The sequence below is a fragment of the Taudactylus pleione genome, unplaced genomic scaffold, assembly GCF_031769625.1.
Source record: "Taudactylus pleione unplaced genomic scaffold, aTauple2 ptg000109l, whole genome shotgun sequence".
In the NCBI taxonomy this organism is placed as follows: domain Eukaryota; kingdom Metazoa; phylum Chordata; class Amphibia; order Anura; family Myobatrachidae; genus Taudactylus; species Taudactylus pleione.
This window is the reverse complement of record NW_028284511.1, coordinates 14,230,299-14,255,920: the sequence shown is the minus strand read 5'-3', so window position 1 is coordinate 14,255,920 and position 25,622 is coordinate 14,230,299. Positions and strand designations below refer to the sequence as shown.

General features: G+C 31.3%; 9 non-coding genes across 9 annotated transcripts; all 9 read left to right on the top strand.

Annotated features, from left to right (window-relative positions):
• Positions 1-1,770: 1,770 nt before the first annotated feature.
• TRNAT-UGU (transfer RNA threonine (anticodon UGU)) lies at positions 1,771-1,843 on the top strand. The gene has a single exon. It is a non-coding gene; the product is annotated as a tRNA-Thr (tRNA).
• Positions 1,844-4,492: 2,649 nt separating this feature from the next.
• On the top strand, positions 4,493-4,565 carry TRNAT-UGU (transfer RNA threonine (anticodon UGU)). The gene has a single exon. It is a non-coding gene; the product is annotated as a tRNA-Thr (tRNA).
• Positions 4,566-11,329: 6,764 nt separating this feature from the next.
• On the top strand, positions 11,330-11,402 carry TRNAT-UGU (transfer RNA threonine (anticodon UGU)). Its single transcript has one exon. It is a non-coding gene; the product is annotated as a tRNA-Thr (tRNA).
• A 1,298-nt stretch (positions 11,403-12,700) lies between these two features.
• Positions 12,701-12,773, top strand: TRNAT-UGU (transfer RNA threonine (anticodon UGU)). The gene has a single exon. It is a non-coding gene; the product is annotated as a tRNA-Thr (tRNA).
• Positions 12,774-15,430: 2,657 nt separating this feature from the next.
• On the top strand, positions 15,431-15,503 carry TRNAT-UGU (transfer RNA threonine (anticodon UGU)). Its single transcript has one exon. It is a non-coding gene; the product is annotated as a tRNA-Thr (tRNA).
• A 2,659-nt stretch (positions 15,504-18,162) lies between these two features.
• On the top strand, positions 18,163-18,235 carry TRNAT-UGU (transfer RNA threonine (anticodon UGU)). The gene has a single exon. It is a non-coding gene; the product is annotated as a tRNA-Thr (tRNA).
• Positions 18,236-19,533: 1,298 nt separating this feature from the next.
• On the top strand, positions 19,534-19,606 carry TRNAT-UGU (transfer RNA threonine (anticodon UGU)). The gene has a single exon. It is a non-coding gene; the product is annotated as a tRNA-Thr (tRNA).
• Positions 19,607-22,263: 2,657 nt separating this feature from the next.
• Positions 22,264-22,336, top strand: TRNAT-UGU (transfer RNA threonine (anticodon UGU)). Its single transcript has one exon. It is a non-coding gene; the product is annotated as a tRNA-Thr (tRNA).
• A 2,659-nt stretch (positions 22,337-24,995) lies between these two features.
• TRNAT-UGU (transfer RNA threonine (anticodon UGU)) lies at positions 24,996-25,068 on the top strand. Its single transcript has one exon. It is a non-coding gene; the product is annotated as a tRNA-Thr (tRNA).
• Positions 25,069-25,622: the final 554 nt, after the last annotated feature.

The window sequence follows — 25,622 nt, the reverse complement described above, 5'->3', positions numbered from 1 at the left end:
CAACATCACAATAGATAGGACCAACTGAAAGAAAACATTATACATAAGCCTACATTTTAAATTGTCATATTAGTGTTAAAGTATAATGAAATCCAAAGTTGAAGTGTTCCTTTATAAGGCAGGTGGATAAAATATTTTGTTTTATGTTAACCTGGCCTTTCTGCTATAGCTCTTTAGGAAGTAAAGTAATACATTGCTAGTCTATTATAGACGACTATGAGTACTTTGCCAATTTTCTGAGACTGTCTTGATGCAATCTTGAAGAACCTTAAGATGACCATAAACACAACAATTGTAATTGAAAAAAGTACATTTACCAGAAAAGATTTGAAATTTGCTGTTTATCGTTTTCAATCCTCAACCAGAAACCAAAATGTGTATAAAAGTTCTTAAACAAAAGGCTCCATAGCTCAGGGGTTAGACCACTGGTCTTGTAAACCAGGGGTCGTGAGTTCAAATCTTACAGGCGCCTGATGCTTCTTTATTGTTACAGTTGCTAAAACTTAAATTGCAGCACCCTATATTGCAATACTCCGCTTTACTACGCTAAATGAGAAGATGATGTATATAGCCAAATTGGAAAGACTCTTATCACATTCAGTCTAATCTATTGACTGGTTTCAAGCACATATTTGAAAATATTTGTGTTATCTTTTATTGGACCAATTTCCTTACAAACTTATACTCCCAGCATGGTTATTCACCATCAATATAAAATTTATATAAAAGATTTCCAATAATCTTTCTTTAAAAAGAGCATTTAAAGCACATATCAACATGCACTGCATAGATCAGAATTCATCTTGCTCAATTGATACCGATTTTTTGAACTGATATACATAGGTGCCAATAGATATAACTGAAGGCTGATTTGAACATGAAAGCATATACACTCTACATGTGCAAGCAGACTCAGGGTAATGACTACTAATGAATACAAATAACTCTATAAAAATGTCCGGCTGTAACATTTTGAAATAATTCCACCATATTAATCCTAATGTTGGAAAGCCATGGAAAGTATGACCAAATTTGTATCTGTATTATATACACACCACACTAACATATAAAAGCTCATTTTAAAATGCATTTAAATAAATTGATTCAAAGTGTCTACCAGGTATGCCTCAATTATAGATATTGCATATATATTAGAATAGGCCATTTGTAAAAAGTGTATTTTTGGACAAAGAGATACAATTAATAAATTCCAATGACATATTGGATTTTATTTGCTAAAAAAAGTTAGAAATTGCTATGTATTACTTTTTACAGCTTTAGAAACATTTCTATTCACCAATTTACATAGGTGTCCTACACTACTTCTACATGTTTTCATAAATGTCCACATAAATAATACAATAAAGGATTCAACATCACAATAGATAGGACCAACTGAAAGAAAACATTATACATAAGCCTACATTTTAAATTGTCATATTAGTGTTAAAGTATAATGAAATCCAAAGTTGAAGTGTTCCTTTATAAGGCAGGTGGATAAAATATTTTGTTTTATGTTAACCTGGCCTTTCTCCTACAGCTCTTTAGGAAGTAAAGTAATATATTGCTAGTCCATTATAGACGACTATGAGTACTTTGCCAATTTTATGTGACTGTCTTGATGCAATCTTGAAGAACCTTAAGATGACCATAAACACAACAATTGTAAATGAAAAAAGTACATTTACCAGAAAAGATTTGAAATTTGCTGTATATTACTTTCAATCCTCAACCAGAAACCAAAATGTGTATAAGAGCTCTTAACCAAATGGCTCCATAGCTCAGGGGTTAGAGCACTGGTCATGTAAGCCAGGGGTTGTGAGTTCAAATCTCACTGGGGCCTTATTGTTACAGTTGCTAAAACTTAAATTGCTGCACCCTATATTGCAATACTCTGCTTTACTACGCTAAATGAGAAGATGATGTATATAGCCAAATTGGAAAGACTCTTATCACATTCAGTCTAATCTATTGACTGGTTTCAAGCACATATTTGTGTTATCTTTTATTGGACCAATTTCGTTACAAACTTATACTCCCAGCATGGTTATTCACCATCAATATAAAATTTATATAAAAGATTTCCAATAATCTTTCTTTAAAAAGAGCATTTAAAGCACATATCAACATGCACTGCAAAGATCAGAATTCATCTTGCTCAATTGATACCGATTTTTTTAACTGATATACATAGGTGCCAATAGATATAACTGAAGGCTGATTTGAACATGAAAGCATATACACTCTACATGTGCAAGCAGACTCATGGTAATGACTACTATTGAATACAAATAACTCCATAAAAATGTCCGGCTGTTACATTTTTAAATAATTCCACCATATTAATCCTAAAGTTGGAAAGCCATGGAAAGTATGACCTATTTTGTATCTGTATTATATACACACCACACTAACATATAAAAGCTCATTTTAAAATGCATTTAAATAAATTGATTCAAATTGTCTACCAGGTATGCCTCAATTATAGATATTGCATATATATCAGAATAGGCCATTTGTAAAAAGTGGATTTTTGGACAAAGAGATACAATTAATAAAATCCAATGACATATTGGATATTATTTGCTAACAAAAGTTAGAAATTACTATGTATTACTTTTTACAGTTTTAGAAACATTTCTATTCATCAATTTACATAGGTGTCCTACACTACTGCAACATGTTTTCATAAATGTCCCCATAAATAATACAGTAAAGGATTCAACATCACAATAGATAGGACCAACTGAAAGAAAACATTATACATAAGCCTACATTTTAAATTGTCATATTAGTGTTAAAGTATAATGAAATCCAAAGTTGAAGTGTTCCTTTATAAGGCAGGTGGATAAAATATTTTGTTTTATGTTAACCTGGCCTTTCTGCTATAGCTCTTTAGGAAGTAAAGTAATACATTGCTAGTCTATTATAGACGACTATGAGTACTTTGCCAATTTTCTGAGACTGTCTTGATGCAATCTTGAAGAACCTTAAGATGACCATAAACACAACAATTGTAATTGAAAAAAGTACATTTACCAGAAAAGATTTGAAATTTGCTGTTTATCGTTTTCAATCCTCAACCAGAAACCAAAATGTGTATAAAAGTTCTTAAACAAAAGGCTCCATAGCTCAGGGGTTAGACCACTGGTCTTGTAAACCAGGGGTCGTGAGTTCAAATCTTACAGGCGCCTGATGCTTCTTTATTGTTACAGTTGCTAAAACTTAAATTGCAGCACCCTATATTGCAATACTCCGCTTTACTACGCTAAATGAGAAGATGATGTATATAGCCAAATTGGAAAGACTCTTATCACATTCAGTCTAATCTATTGACTGGTTTCAAGCACATATTTGAAAATATTTGTGTTATCTTTTATTGGACCAATTTCCTTACAAACTTATACTCCCAGCATGGTTATTCACCATCAATATAAAATTTATATAAAAGATTTCCAATAATCTTTCTTTAAAAAGAGCATTTAAAGCACATATCAACATGCACTGCATAGATCAGAATTCATCTTGCTCAATTGATACCGATTTTTTGAACTGATATACATAGGTGCCAATAGATATAACTGAAGGCTGATTTGAACATGAAAGCATATACACTCTACATGTGCAAGCAGACTCAGGGTAATGACTACTAATGAATACAAATAACTCTATAAAAATGTCCGGCTGTAACATTTTGAAATAATTCCACCATATTAATCCTAATGTTGGAAAGCCATGGAAAGTATGACCAAATTTGTATCTGTATTATATACACACCACACTAACATATAAAAGCTCATTTTAAAATGCATTTAAATAAATTGATTCAAAGTGTCTACCAGGTATGCCTCAATTATAGATATTGCATATATATTAGAATAGGCCATTTGTAAAAAGTGTATTTTTGGACAAAGAGATACAATTAATAAATTCCAATGACATATTGGATTTTATTTGCTAAAAAAAGTTAGAAATTGCTATGTATTACTTTTTACAGCTTTAGAAACATTTCTATTCACCAATTTACATAGGTGTCCTACACTACTTCTACATGTTTTCATAAATGTCCACATAAATAATACAATAAAGGATTCAACATCACAATAGATAGGACCAACTGAAAGAAAACATTATACATAAGCCTACATTTTAAATTGTCATATTAGTGTTAAAGTATAATGAAATCCAAAGTTGAAGTGTTCCTTTATAAGGCAGGTGGATAAAATATTTTGTTTTATGTTAACCTGGCCTTTCTCCTACAGCTCTTTAGGAAGTAAAGTAATATATTGCTAGTCCATTATAGACGACTATGAGTACTTTGCCAATTTTATGTGACTGTCTTGATGCAATCTTGAAGAACCTTAAGATGACCATAAACACAACAATTGTAAATGAAAAAAGTACATTTACCAGAAAAGATTTGAAATTTGCTGTATATTACTTTCAATCCTCAACCAGAAACCAAAATGTGTATAAGAGCTCTTAACCAAATGGCTCCATAGCTCAGGGGTTAGAGCACTGGTCATGTAAGCCAGGGGTTGTGAGTTCAAATCTCACTGGGGCCTGATGCTTCCTTATTGTTACAGTTGCTAAAACTTAAATTGCTGCACCCTATATTGCAATACTCCGCTTTACTACGCTAAATGAGAAGATGATGTATATAGCCAAATTGGAATTATCACATTCAGTCTAATCTATTGACTGGTTTCAAGCACATATTTGAAAATATTTGTGTTATCTTTTATTGGACCAATTTCGTTACAAACTTATACTCCCAGCATGGTTATTCACCATCAATATAAAATTTATATAAAAGATTTCCAATAATCTTTCTTTAAAAAGAGCATTTAAAGCACATATCAACATGCACTGCATAGATCAGAATTCATCTTGCTCAATTGATACCGATTTTTTGAACTGATATACATAGGTGCCAATAGATATAACTGAAGGCTGATTTGAACATGAAAGCATATATACTCTACATGTGCAAGCAGACTCAGGGTAATGACTACTAATGAATACAAATAACTCTATAAAAATGTCCGGCTGTAACATTTTGAAATAATTCCACCATATTAATCCTAATGTTGGAAAGCCATGGAAAGTATGACCAAATTTGTATCTGTATTATATACACACCACACTAACATATAAAAGCTCATTTTAAAATGCATTTAAATAAATTGATTCAAAGTGTCTACCAGGTATGCCTCAATTATAGATATTGCATATATATCAGAATAGGCCATTTGTAAAAAGTGTATTTTTGGACAAAGAGATACAATTAATAAATTCCAATGACATATTGGATTTTATTTGCTAAAAAAAGTTAGAAATTGCTATGTATTACTTTTTACAGCTTTAGAAACATTTCTATTCACCAATTTACATAGGTGTCCTACACTACTTCTACATGTTTTCATAAATGTCGACATAAATAATACAATAAAGGATTCAACATCACAATAGATAGGACCAACTGAAAGAAAACATTATACATAAGCCTACATTTTAAATTGTCATATTAGTGTTAAAGTATAATGAAATCCAAAGTTGAAGTGTTCCTTTATAAGGCAGGTGGATAAAATATTTTGTTTTATGTTAACCTGGCCTTTCTGCTATAGCTCTTTAGGAAGTAAAGTAATACATTGCTAGTCTATTATAGACGACTATGAGTACTTTGCCAATTTTATGTGACTGTCTTGATGCAATCTTGAAGAACCTTAAGATGACCATAAACACAACAATTGTAATTGAAAAAAGTACATTTACCAGAAAAGATTTGAAATTTGCTGTTTATCGTTTTCAATCCTCAACCAGAAACCAAAATGTGTATAAAAGCCCTTAACCACATAGCTTCATATCTCAGGCGTTAGAACACTGGTTTTGTAAACCAGGGGTCGTGAGTTCAAATCTCCCTGGGGCCTGATGCTTCTTTATTGTTACAGTTGCTAAAACTTAAGTTGCAGCATCCTATATTGCAATACTCCGCTTTCCTACGCTAAATGAGAATATGATGTATATAGTCAAATTGGAAAGACACTTATCACATTCAGTCTAATCTATTGACTGGTTTCAAGCACTTATTTGTGTTATCTTTTATTGGACCAATTTCCTCACAAACTGATACTCCCAGCATGGTTATTCACCATCATTATAAAATTTATATAAAAGATTTTCAATAATCTTTCTTTAAAAAGAGCATTTAAAGCACATATCAACATGCACTGCAAAGATCAGAATTAATCTTGCTCAATTGATACCGATTTTTTGAACTGATATACATAGGTGCCAATAGATATAACTGAAGGCTGATTTGAACATGAAAGCATATACACTCTACATGTGCAAGCAGACTCAGGGTAATGACTACTATTGAATACAAATAACTCAATAAAAATGTCCGGCTGTAACATTTTGAAATAATTCCACCATATTAATCCTAAAGTTGGAAAGCCATGGAAAGTCTGACCTATTTTGTATCTGTATTATATACACACCACACTAACATATAAAAGCTCATTTTAAAATGCATTTAAATAAATTGATTCAAAGTGTCTACCAGGTATGCCTCAATTATAGATATTGCATATATATCAGAATAGGCCATTTGTAAAAGTGGATTTTTGGACAAAGAGATACAATTAGTAAAATCCAATGACATATTGGATTTTATTTGCTTCAAAAAGTTAGAAATTGCTATGTATTACTTTTTAGTTTTAGAAACATTTCTATTCACCAATTTACTTAGGTGTCCTACACTACTTCTACATGTTTTCATAAATGTCCCCATAAATAATACAGAAAAGGATTCAACATCACAATAGATAGGACCAACTGAAAGAAAACATTATACATAAGCTTACATTTTAAATTGTCATATTAGTGTTAAAGTATAATGAAAACCAAAGTTGAAGTGTTCCTTTATAAGGCAGGTGGATAAAATAATTTGTTTTATGTTAACATGCCTTTCTCCTACAGCTCATTAGGAAGTAAAGTAATACATTCCTAGTCCATAGACGACTATGACTACTTTTCCAATTTTATGTGACTGTCTTGATGCAATCTTGAAGAACCTTAAGATGACCATAAATACAACATTTGTAATTGAAAAAAGTACATTTACCGGAATAGATTTGAAATTTGCTGTGTATCATTTTCAATCCTCAACCAGAAACCAAAATGTGTATAAAAGCCCTTAACCAAATGGCTCCATATCTCAGGGGTTAGAGCAATGGTCTTGTAAACCAGGGGTCAAATCTCACTGGGGCCTGATGCTTCCTTATTGTTACAGTTGCTAAAACTTAAGTTGCAGCATCCTATATTGCAATACTCTGCTTAGGTATGCTAAATGAGAGTATGATGTATACACCCACTTGTATAGCCAAATTGGAAAGACCCTTATCACATTCAGTCGAATATATTGACTGGTTTCAAGCACTTATTTGAAAATATTTGTGTTATCTTTTATTGGACCAATTTCCTTACAAACTGATACTCCCAGCATGGTTATTCACCATCATTATAAAATTTATATAAAAGATTTCCAATAATCTTTCTTTAAAAATAGCATTTAAAGCACATATCAACATGCACTGCATAGATCAGAATTCATCTTGCTCAATTGATACCGATTTTTTAAACTGATATACATAGGTGCCAATAGATATAACTGAAGGCTGATTTGAACATGAAAGCATATACACTCTACATGTGCAAGAAGACTCAGGGTAATGACTACTAATGAATACAAATAACTCTATAAAAATGTCCGGCTGTAACATTTTGAAATAATTCCACCATATTAATCCTAAAGTTGGAAAGCCATGGAAAGTATGACCAATTTTGTATCTGTATTATATACACACCACACTAACATATAAAAGCTCATTTTAAAATGCATTTAAATAAATTGATTCAAAGTGTCTACCAGGTATGCCTCAATTATAGATATTGCATATATATCAGAATAGGCCATTTGTAAAAAGTGTATTTTTGGACAAAGAGATACAATTAATAAATTCCAATGACATATTGGATTTTATTTGCTAAAAAAAGTTAGAAATTGCTATGTATTACTTTTTACAGCTTTAGAAACATTTCTATTCACCAATTTACATAGGTGTCCTACACTACTTCTACATGTTTTCATAAATGTCCACATAAATAATACAATAAAGGATTCAACATCACAATAGATAGGACCAACTGAAAGAAAACATTATACATAAGCCTACATTTTAAATTGTCATATTAGTGTTAAAGTATAATGAAATCCAAAGTTGAAGTGTTCCTTTATAAGGCAGGTGGATAAAATATTTTGTTTTATGTTAACCTGGCCATTCTCCTACAGCTCTTTAGGAAGTAAAGTAATATATTGCTAGTCCATTATAGACGACTATGAGTACTTTGCCAATTTTATGTGACTGTCTTGATGCAATCTTGAAGAACCTTAAGATGACCATAAACACAACAATTGTAAATGAAAAAAGTACATTTACCAGAAAAGATTTGAAATTTGCTGTATATTATTTTCAATCCTCAACCAGAAACCAAAATGTGTATAAGAGCTCTTAACCAAATGGCTCAATAGCTCAGGGGTTAGAGCACTGGTCATGTAAGCCAGGGGTTGTGAGTTCAAATCTCACTGGGGCCTGATGCTTCCTTATTGTTACAGTTGCTAAAACTTAAATTGCAGCACCCTATATTGCAATACTCCGCTTTACTACGCTAAATGAGAAGATGATGTATATAGCCAAATTGGAATGACTCTTATCACATTCAGTCTAATCTATTGACTGGTTTCAAGCGCATATTTGAAAATATTTGTGTTATCTTTTATTGGACCAATTTCCTTACAAACTTATACTCCCAGCATGGTTATTCACCATCAATATAAAATTTATATAAAAGATTTCCAATAATCTTTCTTTAAAAAGAGCATTTAAAGCACATATCAACATGCACTGCAAAGATCAGAATTCATCTTGCTCAATTGATACCGATTTTTTTAACTGATATACATAGGTGCCAATAGATATAACTGAAGGCTGATTTGAACATGAAAGCATATACACTCTACATGTGCAAGCAGACTCAGGGTAATGACTACTATTGAATACAAATAACTCAATAAAAATGTCCGGCTGTAACATTTTTAAATAATTCCACCATATTAATCCTAAAGTTGGAAAGCCATGGAAAGTATGTCCTATTTTGTATCTGTATTATATACACACCACACAAACATATAAAAGCTCATTTTAAAATGCATTTAAATAAATTGATTCAAAGTGTCTACCAGGTATGCCTCAATTATAGATATTGCATATATATCAGAATAGGCCATTTGTAAAAAGTGGATTTTTGGACAAAGAGATACAATTAATAAAATCCAATGACATATTGGATTTTATTTGCTTAAAAAAGTTAGAAATTACTATGTATTACTTTTTAGTTTTAGAAACATTTCTATTCACCAATTTACTTAGGTGTCCTACACTACTTCTACATGTTTTCATAAATGTCCCCATAAATAATACAGAAAAGGATTCAACATCACAATAGATAGGACCAACTGAAAGAAAACATTATACATAAGCTTACATTTTAAATAGTCATATTAGTGTTAAAGTATAATGAAAACCAAAGTTGAAGTGTTCCTTTATAAGGCAGGTGGATAAAATATTTTGTTTTATGTTAACCTGCCTCTCTCCTACAGCTCTTTAGGAAGTAAAGTAATACATTCCTAGTCCATTATAGACGACTATGACTACTTTGCCAATTTTATGTGACTGTCGTGATGCAATCTTGAAGAACCTTAAGATGACCATAAATACAACATCTGTAATTGAAAAAAGTACATTTACCGGAATAGATTTGAAATTTCTTGTATATCATTTTCAATCCTCAACCAGAAACCAAAATGTGTATAAAAGCCCTTAACCAAATGGCTCCATATCTCAGGGGTTAGAGCAATGGTCTTGTAAACCAGGGGTCAAATCTCACTGGGGCCTGATGCTTCCTTATTGTTACAGTTGCTAAAACTTAAGTTGCAGCATCCTATATTGCAATACTCTGCATAAGTACGCTAAATGAGAGTATGATGTATACACCCACTTGTATAGCCAAATTGGAAAGACACTTATCACATTCAGTCGAATCTATTGACTGGTTTTAAGCACTTATTTGAAAATATTTGTGTTATCTTTTATTGGACCAATTTCCTTACAAACTGATACTCCCAGCATGGTTATTCACCATCATTATAAAATTTATATAAAAGATTTCCAATAATCTTTCTTTAAAAAGAGCATTTAAAGCACATATCAACATGCACTGCATAGATCAGAATTCATGTTGCTCAATTGATACCAATTTTTTGAACTGATATACATAGGTGCCAATAGATATAACTGAAGGCAGATTTGAACATGAAAGCATATACACTCTACATGTGCAAGCAGACTCAGGGTAATGACTACTAATGAATACAAATAACTCTATAAAAATGTCCGGCTGTAACATTTTGAAATAATTCCACCATATTAATCCTAATGTTGGAAAGCCATGGAAAGTATGACCAAATTTGTATCTGTATTATATACACACCACACTAACATATAAAAGCTCATTTTAAAATGCATTTAAATAAATTGATTCAAAGTGTCTACCAGGTATGCCTCAATTATAGATATTGCATATATATCAGAATAGGCCATTTGTAAAAAGTGTATTTTTGGACAAAGAGATACAATTAATAAATTCCAATGACATATTGGATTTTATTTGCTAAAAAAAGTTAGAAATTGCTATGTATTACTTTTTACAGCTTTAGAAACATTTCTATTCACCAATTTACATAGGTGTCCTACACTACTTCTACATGTTTTCATAAATGTCGACATAAATAATACAATAAAGGATTCAACATCACAATAGATAGGACCAACTGAAAGAAAACATTATACATAAGCCTACATTTTAAATTGTCATATTAGTGTTAAAGTATAATGAAATCCAAAGTTGAAGTGTTCCTTTATAAGGCAGGTGGATAAAATATTTTGTTTTATGTTAACCTGGCCTTTCTCCTACAGCTCTTTAGGAAGTAAAGTAATATATTGCTAGTCCATTATAGACGACTATGAGTACTTTGCCAATTTTATGTGACTGTCTTGATGCAATCTTGAAGAACCTTAAGATGACCATAAACACAACAATTGTAAATGAAAAAAGTACATTTACCAGAAAAGATTTGAAATTTGCTGTATATTACTTTCAATCCTCAACCAGAAACCAAAATGTGTATAAGAGCTCTTAACCAAATGGCTCCATAGCTCAGGGGTTAGAGCACTGGTCATGTAAGCCAGGGGTTGTGAGTTCAAATCTCACTGGGGCCTGATGCTTCCTTATTGTTACAGTTGCTAAAACTTAAATTGCTGCACCCTATATTGCAATACTCCGCTTTACTACGCTAAATGAGAAGATGATGTATATAGCCAAATTGGAATGACTCTTATCACATTCAGTCTAATCTATTGACTGGTTTCAAGCACATATTTGAAAATATTTGTGTTATCTTTTATTGGACCAATTTCGTTACAAACTTATACTCCCAGCATGGTTATTCACCATCAATATAAAATTTATATAAAAGATTTCCAATAATCTTTCTTTAAAAAGAGCATTTAAAGCACATATCAACATGCACTGCATAGATCAGAATTCATCTTGCTCAATTGATACCGATTTTTTGAACTGATATACATAGGTGCCAATAGATATAACTGAAGGCTGATTTGAACATGAAAGCATATACACTCTACATGTGCAAGCAGACTCAGGGTAATGACTACTAATGAATACAAATAACTCTATAAAAATGTCCGGCTGTAACATTTTGAAATAATTCCACCATATTAATCCTAATGTTGGAAAGCCATGGAAAGTATGACCAAATTTGTATCTGTATTATATACACACCACACTAACATATAAAAGCTCATTTTAAAATGCATTTAAATAAATTGATTCAAAGTGTCTACCAGGTATGCCTCAATTATAGATATTGCATATATATCAGAATAGGCCATTTGTAAAAAGTGTATTTTTGGACAAAGAGATACAATTAATAAATTCCAATGACATATTGGATTTTATTTGCTAAAAAAAGTTAGAAATTGCTATGTATTACTTTTTACAGCTTTAGAAACATTTCTATTCACCAATTTACATAGGTGTCCTACACTACTTCTACATGTTTTCATAAATGTCGACATAAATAATACAATAAAGGATTCAACATCACAATAGATAGGACCAACTGAAAGAAAACATTATACATAAGCCTACATTTTAAATTGTCATATTAGTGTTAAAGTATAATGAAATCCAAAGTTGAAGTGTTCCTTTATAAGGCAGGTGGATAAAATATTTTGTTTTATGTTAACCTGGCCTTTCTCCTACAGCTCTTTAGGAAGTAAAGTAATATATTGCTAGTCCATTATAGACGACTATGAGTACTTTGCCAATTTTATGTGACTGTCTTGATGCAATCTTGAAGAACCTTAAGATGACCATAAACACAACAATTGTAAATGAAAAAAGTACATTTACCAGAAAAGATTTGAAATTTGCTGTATATTACTTTCAATCCTCAACCAGAAACCAAAATGTGTATAAGAGCTCTTAACCAAATGGCTCCATAGCTCAGGGGTTAGAGCACTGGTCATGTAAGCCAGGGGTTGTGAGTTCAAATCTCACTGGGGCCTGATGCTTCCTTATTGTTACAGTTGCTAAAACTTAAATTGCTGCACCCTATATTGCAATACTCCGCTTTACTACGCTAAATGAGAAGATGATGTATATAGCCAAATTGGAATGACTCTTATCACATTCAGTCTAATCTATTGACTGGTTTCAAGCACATATTTGAAAATATTTGTGTTATCTTTTATTGGACCAATTTCGTTACAAACTTATACTCCCAGCATGGTTATTCACCATCAATATAAAATTTATATAAAAGATTTCCAATAATCTTTCTTTAAAAAGAGCATTTAAAGCACATATCAACATGCACTGCATAGATCAGAATTCATCTTGCTCAATTGATACCGATTTTTTGAACTGATATACATAGGTGCCAATAGATATAACTGAAGGCTGATTTGAACATGAAAGCATATACACTCTACATGTGCAAGCAGACTCAGGGTAATGACTACTAATGAATACAAATAACTCTATAAAAATGTCCGGCTGTAACATTTTGAAATAATTCCACCATATTAATCCTAATGTTGGAAAGCCATGGAAAGTATGACCAAATTTGTATCTGTATTATATACACACCACACTAACATATAAAAGCTCCTTTTAAAATGCATTTAAATAAATTGATTCAAAGTGTCTACCAGGTATGCCTCAATTATAGATATTGCATATATATCAGAATAGGCCATTTGTAAAAAGTGTATTTTTGGACAAAGAGATACAATTAATAAATTCCAATCACACATTGGATTTTATTTGCTAAAAAAAGTTAGAAATTGCTATGTATTACTTTTTACAGCTTTAGAAACATTTCTATTCACCAATTTACATAGGTGTCCTACACTACTTCTACATGTTTTCATAAATGTCCACATAAATAATACAATAAAGGATTCAACATCACAATAGATAGGACCAACTGAAAGAAAACATTATACATAAGCCTACATTTTAAATTGTCATATTAGTGTTAAAGTATAATGAAATCCAAAGTTGAAGTGTTCCTTTATAAGGCAGGTGGATAAAATATTTTGTTTTATGTTAACCTGGCCTTTCTCCTACAGCTCTTTAGGAAGTAAAGTAATATATTGCTAGTCCATTATAGACGACTATGAGTACTTTGCCAATTTTATGTGACTGTCTTGATGCAATCTTGAAGAACCTTAAGATGACCATAAACACAACAATTGTAAATGAAAAAAGTACATTTACCAGAAAAGATTTGAAATTTGCTGTATATTACTTTCAATCCTCAACCAGAAACCAAAATGTGTATAAGAGCTCTTAACCAAATGGCTCCATAGCTCAGGGGTTAGAGCACTGGTCATGTAAGCCAGGGGTTGTGAGTTCAAATATCACTGGGGCCTTATTGTTACAGTTGCTAAAACTTAAATTGCTGCACCCTATATTGCAATACTCTGCTTTACTACGCTAAATGAGAAGATGATGTATATAGCCAAATTGGAAAGACTCTTATCACATTCAGTCTAATCTATTGACTGGTTTCAAGCACATATTTGAAAATATTTGTGTTATCTTTTATTGGACCAATTTCGTTACAAACTTATACTCCAAGCATGGTTATTCACCATCAATATAAAATTTATATAAAAGATTTCCAATAATCTTTCTTTAAAAAGAGCATTTAAAGCACATATCAACATGCACTGCAAAGATCAGAATTCATCTTGCTCAATTGATACCGATTTTTTTAACTGATATACATAGGTGCCAATAGATATAACTGAAGGCTGATTTGAACATGAAAGCATATACACTCTACATGTGCAAGCAGACTCATGGTAATGACTACTATTGAATACAAATAACTCCATAAAAATGTCCGGCTGTTACATTTTTAAATAATTCCACCATATTAATCCTAAAGTTGGAAAGCCATGGAAAGTATGACCAAATTTGTATCTGTATTATATACACACCACACTAACATATAAAAGCTCATTTTAAAATGCATTTAAATAAATTGATTCAAAGTGTCTACCAGGTATGCCTCAATTATAGATATTGCATATATATTAGAATAGGCCATTTGTAAAAAGTGTATTTTTGGACAAAGAGATACAATTAATAAATTCCAATGACATATTGGATTTTATTTGCTAAAAAAGTTAGAAATTGCTATGTATTACTTTTTACAGCTTTAGAAACATTTATATTCACCAATTTACATAGGTGTCCTACACTACTTCTACATGTTTTCATAAATGTCGACATAAATAATACAATAAAGGATTCAACATCACAATAGATAGGACCAACTGAAAGAAAACATTATACATAAGCCTACATTTTAAATTGTCATATTAGTGTTAAAGTATAATGAAATCCAAAGTTGAAGTGTTCCTTTATAAGGCAGGTGGATAAAATATTTTGTTTTATGTTACCTGGCCTTTCTCCTACAGCTCTTTAGGAAGTAAAGTAATATATTGCTAGTCCATTATAGACGACTATGAGTACTTTGCCAATTTTATGTGACTGTCTTGATGCAATCTTGAAGAACCTTAAGATGACCATAAACACAACAATTGTAAATGAAAAAAGTACATTTACCAGAAAAGATTTGAAATTTGCTGTATATTACTTTCAATCCTCAACCAGAAACCAAAATGTGTATAAGAGCTCTTAACCAAATGGCTCCATAGCTCAGGGGTTAGAGCACTGGTCATGTAAGCCAGGGGTTGTGAGTTCAAATCTCACTGGGGCCTTATTGTTACAGTTGCTAAAACTTAAATTGCTGCACCCTATATTGCAATACTCTGCTTTACTACGCTAAATGAGAAGATGATGTATATAGCCAAATTGGAAAGACTCTTATCACATTCAGTCTAATCTATTGACTGGTTTCAAGCACATATTTGAAAATATTTGTGTTATCTTTTATTGGACCAATTTCCTTACAAACTTATACTCCCAGCATGGTTATTCACCATCAATATAAAATTTATATAAAAGATTTCCAATAATCTTTCTTTAAAAAGAGCATTTAAAGCACATATCAACATGCACTGCAAAGATCAGAATTCATCTTGCTCAATTGATACCGATTTTTTTAACTGATATACATAGGTGCCAATAGATATAACTGAAGGCTGATTTGAACATGAAAGCATATACACTCTACATGTGCAAGCAGACTCATGGTAATGACTACTATTGAATACAAATAACTCAATAAAAATGTCCGGCTGTAACATTTTTAAATAATTCCACCATATTAATCCTAAAGTTGGAAAGCCATGGAAAGTATGACCTATTTTGTATCTGTATTATATACACACCACACTAACATATAAAAGCTCATTTTAAAATGCATTTAAATAAATTGATTCAAATTGTCTACCAGGTATGCCTCAATTATAGATATTGCATATATATCAGAATAGGCCATTTGTAAAAAGTGGATTTTTGGACAAAGAGATACAATTAATAAAATCCAATGACATATTGGATATTATTTGCTAACAAAAGTTAGAAATTACTATGTATTACTTTTTACAGTTTTAGAAACATTTCTATTCACCAATTTACATAGGTGTCCTACACTACTTCTACATGTTTTCATAAATGTCCCCATAAATAATACAGTAAAGGATTCAACATCACAATAGATAGGACCAACTGAAAGAAAACATTATACATAAGCCTACATTTTAAATTGTCATATTAGTGTTAAAGTATAATGAAATCCAAAGTTGAAGTGTTCCTTTATAAGGCAGGTGGATAAAATATTTTGTTTTATGTTAACCTGGCCTTTCTGCTATAGCTCTTTAGGAAGTAAAGTAATACATTGCTAGTCTATTATAGATGACTATGAGTACTTTGCCAATTTTCTGAGACTGTCTTGATGCAATCTTGAAGAACCTTAAGATGACCATAAACACAACAATTGTAATTGAAAAAAGTACATTTACCAGAAAAGATTTGAAATTTGCTGTTTATCGTTTTCAATCCTCAACCAGAAACCAAAATGTGTATAAAAGTTCTTAAACAAAAGGCTCCATAGCTCAGGGGTTAGACCACTGGTCTTGTAAACCAGGGGTCGTGAGTTCAAATCTTACAGGCGCCTGATGCTTCTTTATTGTTACAGTTGCTAAAACTTAAATTGCAGCACCCTATATTGCAATACTCCGCTTTACTACGCTAAATGAGAAGATGATGTATATAGCCAAATTGGAATGACTCTTATCACATTCAGTCTAATCTATTGACTGGTTTCAAGCACATATTTGAAAATATTTGTGTTATCTTTTATTGGACCAATTTCGTTACAAACTTATACTCCCAGCATGGTTATTCACCATCAATATAAAATTTATATAAAAGATTTCCAATAATCTTTCTTTAAAAAGAGCATTTAAAGCACATATCAACATGCACTGCATAGATCAGAATTCATGTTGCTCAATTGATACCGATTTTTTTAACTGATATACATAGGTGCCAATAGATATAACTGAAGGCTGATTTGAACATGAAAGCATATACACTCTACATGTTCAAGCAGACTCAGGGTAATGACTACTAATGAATACAAATAACTCTATAAAAATGTCCGGCTGTAACATTTTGAAATAATTCCACCATATTAATCCTAATGTTGGAAAGCCATGGAAAGTATGACCAAATTTGTATCTGTATTATATACACACCACACTAACATATAAAAGCTCATTTTAAAATGCATTTAAATAAATTGATTCAAAGTGTCTACCAGGTATGCCTCAATTATAGATATTGCATATATATCAGAATAGGCCATTTGTAAAAAGTGTATTTTTGGACAAAGAGATACAATTAATAAATTCCAATGACATATTGGATTTTATTTGCTAAAAAAAGTTAGAAATTGCTATGTATTACTTTTTACAGCTTTAGAAACATTTCTATTCACCAATTTACATAGGTGTCCTACACTACTTCTACATGTTTTCATAAATGTCCACATAAATAATACAATAAAGGATTCAACATCACAATAGATAGGACCAACTGAAAGAAAACATTATACATAAGCCTACATTTTAAATTGTCATATTAGTGTTAAAGTATAATGAAATCCAAAGTTGAAGTGTTCCTTTATAAGGCAGGTGGATAAAATATTTTGTTTTATGTTAACCTGGCCTTTCTCCTACAGCTCTTTAGGAAGTAAAGTAATATATTGCTAGTCCATTATAGACGACTATGAGTACTTTGCCAATTTTATGTGACTGTCTTGATGCAATCTTGAAGAACCTTAAGATGACCATAAACACAACAATTGTAAATGAAAAAAGTACATTTACCTGAAAAGATTTGAAATTTGCTGTATATTACTTTCAATCCTCAACCAGAAACCAAAATGTGTATAAGAGCTCTTAACCAAATGGCTCCATAGCTCAGGGGTTAGAGCACTGGTCATGTAAGCCAGGGGTTGTGAGTTCAAATCTCACTGGGGCCTGATGCTTCCTTATTGTTACAGTTGCTAAAACTTAAATTGCTGCACCCTATATTGCAATACTCCGCTTTACTACGCTAAATGAGAAGATGATGTATATAGCCAAATTGGAATGACTCTTATCACATTCAGTCTAATCTATTGACTGGTTTCAAGCACATATTTGAAAATATTTGTGTTATCTTTTATTGGACCAATTTCGTTACAAACTTATACTCCCAGCATGGTTATTCACCATCAATATAAAATTTATATAAAAGATTTCCAATAATCTTTCTTTAAAAAGAGCATTTAAAGCACATATCAACATGCACTGCATAGATCAGAATTCATGTTGCTCAATTGATACCGATTTTTTTAACTGATATACATAGGTGCCAATAGATATAACTGAAGGCTGATTTGAACATGAAAGCATATACACTCTACATGTTCAAGCAGACTCAGGGTAATGACTACTAATGAATACAAATAACTCTATAAAAATGTCCGGCTGTAACATTTTGAAATAATTCCACCATATTAATCCTAATGTTGGAAAGCCATGGAAAGTATGACCAAATTTGTATCTGTATTATATACACACCACACTAACATATAAAAGCTCATTTTAAAATGCATTTAAATAAATTGATTCAAAGTGTCTACCAGGTATGCCTCAATTATAGATATTGCATATATATCAGAATAGGCCATTTGTAAAAAGTGTATTTTTGGACAAAGAGATACAATTAATAAATTCCAATGACATATTGGATTTTATTTGCTAAAAAAAGTTAGAAATTGCTATGTATTACTTTTTACAGCTTTAGAAACATTTCTATTCACCAATTTACATAGGTGTCCTACACTACTTCTACATGTTTTCATAAATGTCCACATAAATAATACAATAAAGGATTCAACATCACAATAGATAGGACCAACTGAAAGAAAACATTATACATAAGCCTACATTTTAAATTGTCATATTAGTGTTAAAGTATAATGAAATCCAAAGTTGAAGTGTTCCTTTATAAGGCAGGTGGATAAAATATTTTGTTTTATGTTAACCTGGCCTTTCTCCTACAGCTCTTTAGGAAGTAAAGTAATATATTGCTAGTCCATAATAGACGACTATGAGTACTTTGCCAATTTTATGTGACTGTCTTGATGCAATCTTGAAGAACCTTAAGATGACCATAAACACAACAATTGTAAATGAAAAAAGTACATTTACCAGAAAAGATTTGAAATTTGCTGTATATTACTTTCAATCCTCAACCAGAAACCAAAATGTGTATAAAAGCTCTTAACCAAATGGCTCCATAGCTCAGGGGTTAGAGCACTGGTCATGTAAGCCAGGGGTTGTGAGTTCAAATCTCACTGGGGCCTGATGGTTCCTTATTGTTACAGTTGCTAAAACTTAAATTGCTGCACCCTATATTGCAATACTCCGCTTTACTACGCTAAATGAGAAGATGATGTATATAGCCAAATTGGAATGACTCTTATCACATTCAGTCTAATCTATTGACTGGTTTCAAGCACATATTTGAAAATATTTGTGTTATCTTTTATTGGACCAATTTCGTTACAAACTTATACTCCCAGCATGGTTATTCACCATCAATATAAAATTTATATAAAAGATTTCCAATAATCTTTCTTTAAAAAGAGCATTTAAAGCACATATCAACATGCACTGCATAGATCAGAATTCATCTTGCTCAATTGATACCGATTTTTTGAACTGATATACATAGGTGCCAATAGATATAACTGAAGGCTGATTTGAACATGAAAGCATATACACTCTACATGTGCAAGCAGACTCAGGGTAATGACTACTAATGAATACAAATAACTCTATAAAAATGTCCGGCTGTAACATTTTGAAATAATTCCACCATATTAATCCTAATGTTGGAAAGCCATGGAAAGTATGACCAAATTTGTATCTGTATTATATACACACCACACTAACATATAAAAGCTCATTTTAAAATGCATTTAAATAAATTGATTCAAAGTGTCTACCAGGTATGCCTCAATTATAGATATTGCATATATATCAGAATAGGCCATTTGTAAAAAGTGTATTTTTGGACAAAGAGATACAATTAATAAATTCCAATGACATATTGGATTTTATTTGCTAAAAAAAGTTAGAAATTGCTATGTATTACTTTTTACAGCTTTAGAAACATTTCTATTCACCAATTTACATAGGTGTCCTACACTACTTCTACATGTTTTCATAAATGTCCACATAAATAATACAATAAAGGATTCAACATCACAATAGATAGGACCAACTGAAAGAAAACATTATACATAAGCCTACATTTTAAATTGTCATATTAGTGTTAAAGTATAATGAAATCCAAAGTTGAAGTGTTCCTTTATAAGGCAGGTGGATAAAATATTTTGTTTTATGTTAACCTGGCCTTTCTCCTACAGCTCTTTAGGAAGTAAAGTAATATATTGCTAGTCCATTATAGACGACTATGAGTACTTTGCCAATTTTATGTGACTGTCTTGATGCAATATTGAAGAACCTTAAGATGACCATAAACACAACAATTGTAAATGAAAAAAGTACATTTACCAGAAAAGATTTGAAATTTGCTGTATATTACTTTCAATCCTCAACCAGAAACCAAAATGTGTATAAGAGCTCTTAACCAAATGGCTCCATAGCTCAGGGGTTAGAGCACTGGTCATGTAAGCCAGGGGTTGTGAGTTCAAATATCACTGGGGCCTTATTGTTACAGTTGCTAAAACTTAAATTGCTGCACCCTATATTGCAATACTCTGCTTTACTACGCTAAATGAGAAGATGATGTATATAGCCAAATTGGAAAGACTCTTATCACATTCAGTCTAATCTATTGACTGGTTTCAAGCACATATTTGAAAATATTTGTTTTATCTTTTATTGGACCAATTTCGTTACAAACTTATACTCCAAGCATGGTTATTCACCATCAATATAAAATTTATATAAAAGATTTCCAATAATCTTTCTTTAAAAAGAGCATTTAAAGCACATATCAACATGCACTGCAAAGATCAGAATTCATCTTGCTCAATTGATACCGATTTTTTTAACTGATATACATAGGTGCCAATAGATATAACTGAAGGCTGATTTGAACATGAAAGCATATACACTCTACATGTGCAAGCAGACTCATGGTAATGACTACTATTGAATACAAATAACTCCATAAAAATGTCCGGCTGTTACATTTTTAAATAATTCCACCATATTAATCCTAAAGTTGGAAAGCCATGGAAAGTATGACCAAATTTGTATCTGTATTATATACACACCACACTAACATATAAAAGCTCATTTTAAAATGCATTTAAATAAATTGATTCAAAGTGTCTACCAGGTATGCCTCAATTATAGATATTGCATATATATTAGAATAGGCCATTTGTAAAAAGTGTATTTTTGGACAAAGAGATACAATTAATAAATTCCAATGACATATTGGATTTTATTTGCTAAAAAAGTTAGAAATTGCTATGTATTACTTTTTACAGCTTTAGAAACATTTATATTCACCAATTTACATAGGTGTCCTACACTACTTCTACATGTTTTCATAAATGTCGACATAAATAATACAATAAAGGATTCAACATCACAATAGATAGGACCAACTGAAAGAAAACATTATACATAAGCCTACATTTTAAATTGTCATATTAGTGTTAAAGTATAATGAAATCCAAAGTTGAAGTGTTCCTTTATAAGGCAGGTGGATAAAATATTTTGTTTTATGTTACCTGGCCTTTCTCCTACAGCTCTTTAGGAAGTAAAGTAATATATTGCTAGTCCATTATAGACGACTATGAGTACTTTGCCAATTTTATGTGACTGTCTTGATGCAATCTTGAAGAACCTTAAGATGACCATAAACACAACAATTGTAAATGAAAAAAGTACATTTACCAGAAAAGATTTGAAATTTGCTGTATATTACTTTCAATCCTCAACCAGAAACCAAAATGTGTATAAGAGCTCTTAACCAAATGGCTCCATAGCTCAGGGGTTAGAGCACTGGTCATGTAAGCCAGGGGTTGTGAGTTCAAATCTCACTGGGGCCTTATTGTTACAGTTGCTAAAACTTAAATTGCTGCACCCTATATTGCAATACTCTGCTTTACTACGCTAAATGAGAAGATGATGTATATAGCCAAATTGGAAAGACTCTTATCACATTCAGTCTAATCTATTGACTGGTTTCAAGCACATATTTGAAAATATTTGTGTTATCTTTTATTGGACCAATTTCCTTACAAACTTATACTCCCAGCATGGTTATTCACCATCAATATAAAATTTATATAAAAGATTTCCAATAATCTTTCTTTAAAAAGAGCATTTAAAGCACATATCAACATGCACTGCAAAGATCAGAATTCATCTTGCTCAATTGATACCGATTTTTTTAACTGATATACATAGGTGCCAATAGATATAACTGAAGGCTGATTTGAACATGAAAGCATATACACTCTACATGTGCAAGCAGACTCATGGTAATGACTACTATTGAATACAAATAACTCAATAAAAATGTCCGGCTGTAACATTTTTAAATAATTCCACCATATTAATCCTAAAGTTGGAAAGCCATGGAAAGTATGACCTATTTTGTATCTGTATTATATACACACCACACTAACATATAAAAGCTCATTTTAAAATGCATTTAAATAAATTGATTCAAATTGTCTACCAGGTATGCCTCAATTATAGATATTGCATATATATCAGAATAGGCCATTTGTAAAAAGTGGATTTTTGGACAAAGAGATACAATTAATAAAATCCAATGACATATTGGATATTATTTGCTAACAAAAGTTAGAAATTACTATGTATTACTTTTTACAGTTTTAGAAACATTTCTATTCACCAATTTACATAGGTGTCCTACACTACTGCTACATGTTTTCATAAATGTCCCCATAAATAATACAGTAAAGGATTCAACATCACAATAGATAGGACCAACTGAAAGAAAACATTATACATAAGCCTACATTTTAAATTGTCATATTAGTGTTAAAGTATAATGAAATCCAAAGTTGAAGTGTTCCTTTATAAGGCAGGTGGATAAAATATTTTGTTTTATGTTAACCTGGCCTTTCTGCTATAGCTCTTTAGGAAGTAAAGTAATACATTGCTAGTCTATTATAGATGACTATGAGTACTTTGCCAATTTTCTGAGACTGTCTTGATGCAATCTTGAAGAACCTTAAGATGACCATAAACACAACAATTGTAATTGAAAAAAGTACATTTACCAGAAAAGATTTGAAATTTGCTGTTTATCGTTTTCAATCCTCAACCAGAAACCAAAATGTGTATAAAAGTTCTTAAACAAAAGGCTCCATAGCTCAGGGGTTAGACCACTGGTCTTGTAAACCAGGGGTCGTGAGTTCAAATCTTACAGGCGCCTGATGCTTCTTTATTGTTACAGTTGCTAAAACTTAAATTGCAGCACCCTATATTGCAATACTCCGCTTTACTACGCTAAATGAGAAGATGATGTATATAGCCAAATTGGAATGACTCTTATCACATTCAGTCTAATCTATTGACTGGTTTCAAGCACATATTTGAAAATATTTGTGTTATCTTTTATTGGACCAATTTCGTTACAAACTTATACTCCCAGCATGGTTATTCACCATCAATATAAAATTTATATAAAAGATTTCCAATAATCTTTCTTTAAAAAGAGCATTTAAAGCACATATCAACATGCACTGCATAGATCAGAATTCATGTTGCTCAATTGATACCGATTTTTTTAACTGATATACATAGGTGCCAATAGATATAACTGAAGGCTGATTTGAACATGAAAGCATATACACTCTACATGTTCAAGCAGACTCAGGGTAATGACTACTAATGAATACAAATAACTCTATAAAAATGTCCGGCTGTAACATTTTGAAATAATTCCACCATATTAATCCTAATGTTGGAAAGCCATGGAAAGTATGACCAAATTTGTATCTGTATTATATACACACCACACTAACATATAAAAGCTCATTTTAAAATGCATTTAAATAAATTGATTCAAAGTGTCTACCAGGTATGCCTCAATTATAGATATTGCATATATATCAGAATAGGCCATTTGTAAAAAGTGTATTTTTGGACAAAGAGATACAATTAATAAATTCCAATGACATATTGGATTTTATTTGCTAAAAAAAGTTAGAAATTGCTATGTATTACTTTTTACAGCTTTAGAAACATTTCTATTCACCAATTTACATAGGTGTCCTACACTACTTCTACATGTTTTCATAAATGTCCACATAAATAATACAATAAAGGATTCAACATCACAATAGATAGGACCAACTGAAAGAAAACATTATACATAAGCCTACATTTTAAATTGTCATATTAGTGTTAAAGTATAATGAAATCCAAAGTTGAAGTGTTCCTTTATAAGGCAGGTGGATAAAATATTTTGTTTTATGTTAACCTGGCCTTTCTCCTACAGCTCTTTAGGAAGTAAAGTAATATATTGCTAGTCCATAATAGACGACTATGAGTACTTTGCCAATTTTATGTGACTGTCTTGATGCAATCTTGAAGAACCTTAAGATGACCATAAACACAACAATTGTAAATGAAAAAAGTACATTTACCAGAAAAGATTTGAAATTTGCTGTATATTACTTTCAATCCTCAACCAGAAACCAAAATGTGTATAAAAGCTCTTAACCAAATGGCTCCATAGCTCAGGGGTTAGAGCACTGGTCATGTAAGCCAGGGGTTGTGAGTTCAAATCTCACTGGGGCCTGATGGTTCCTTATTGTTACAGTTGCTAAAACTTAAATTGCTGCACCCTATATTGCAATACTCCGCTTTACTACGCTAAATGAGAAGATGATGTATATAGCCAAATTGGAATGACTCTTATCACATTCAGTCTAATCTATTGACTGGTTTCAAGCACATATTTGAAAATATTTGTGTTATCTTTTATTGGACCAATTTCGTTACAAACTTATACTCCCAGCATGGTTATTCACCATCAATATAAAATTTATATAAAAGATTTCCAATAATCTTTCTTTAAAAAGAGCATTTAAAGCACATATCAACATGCACTGCATAGATCAGAATTCATCTTGCTCAATTGATACCGATTTTTTGAACTGATATACATAGGTGCCAATAGATATAACTGAAGGCTGATTTGAACATGAAAGCATATACACTCTACATGTGCAAGCAGACTCAGGGTAATGACTACTAATGAATACAAATAACTCTATAAAAATGTCCGGCTGTAACATTTTGAAATAATTCCACCATATTAATCCTAATGTTGGAAAGCCATGGAAAGTATGA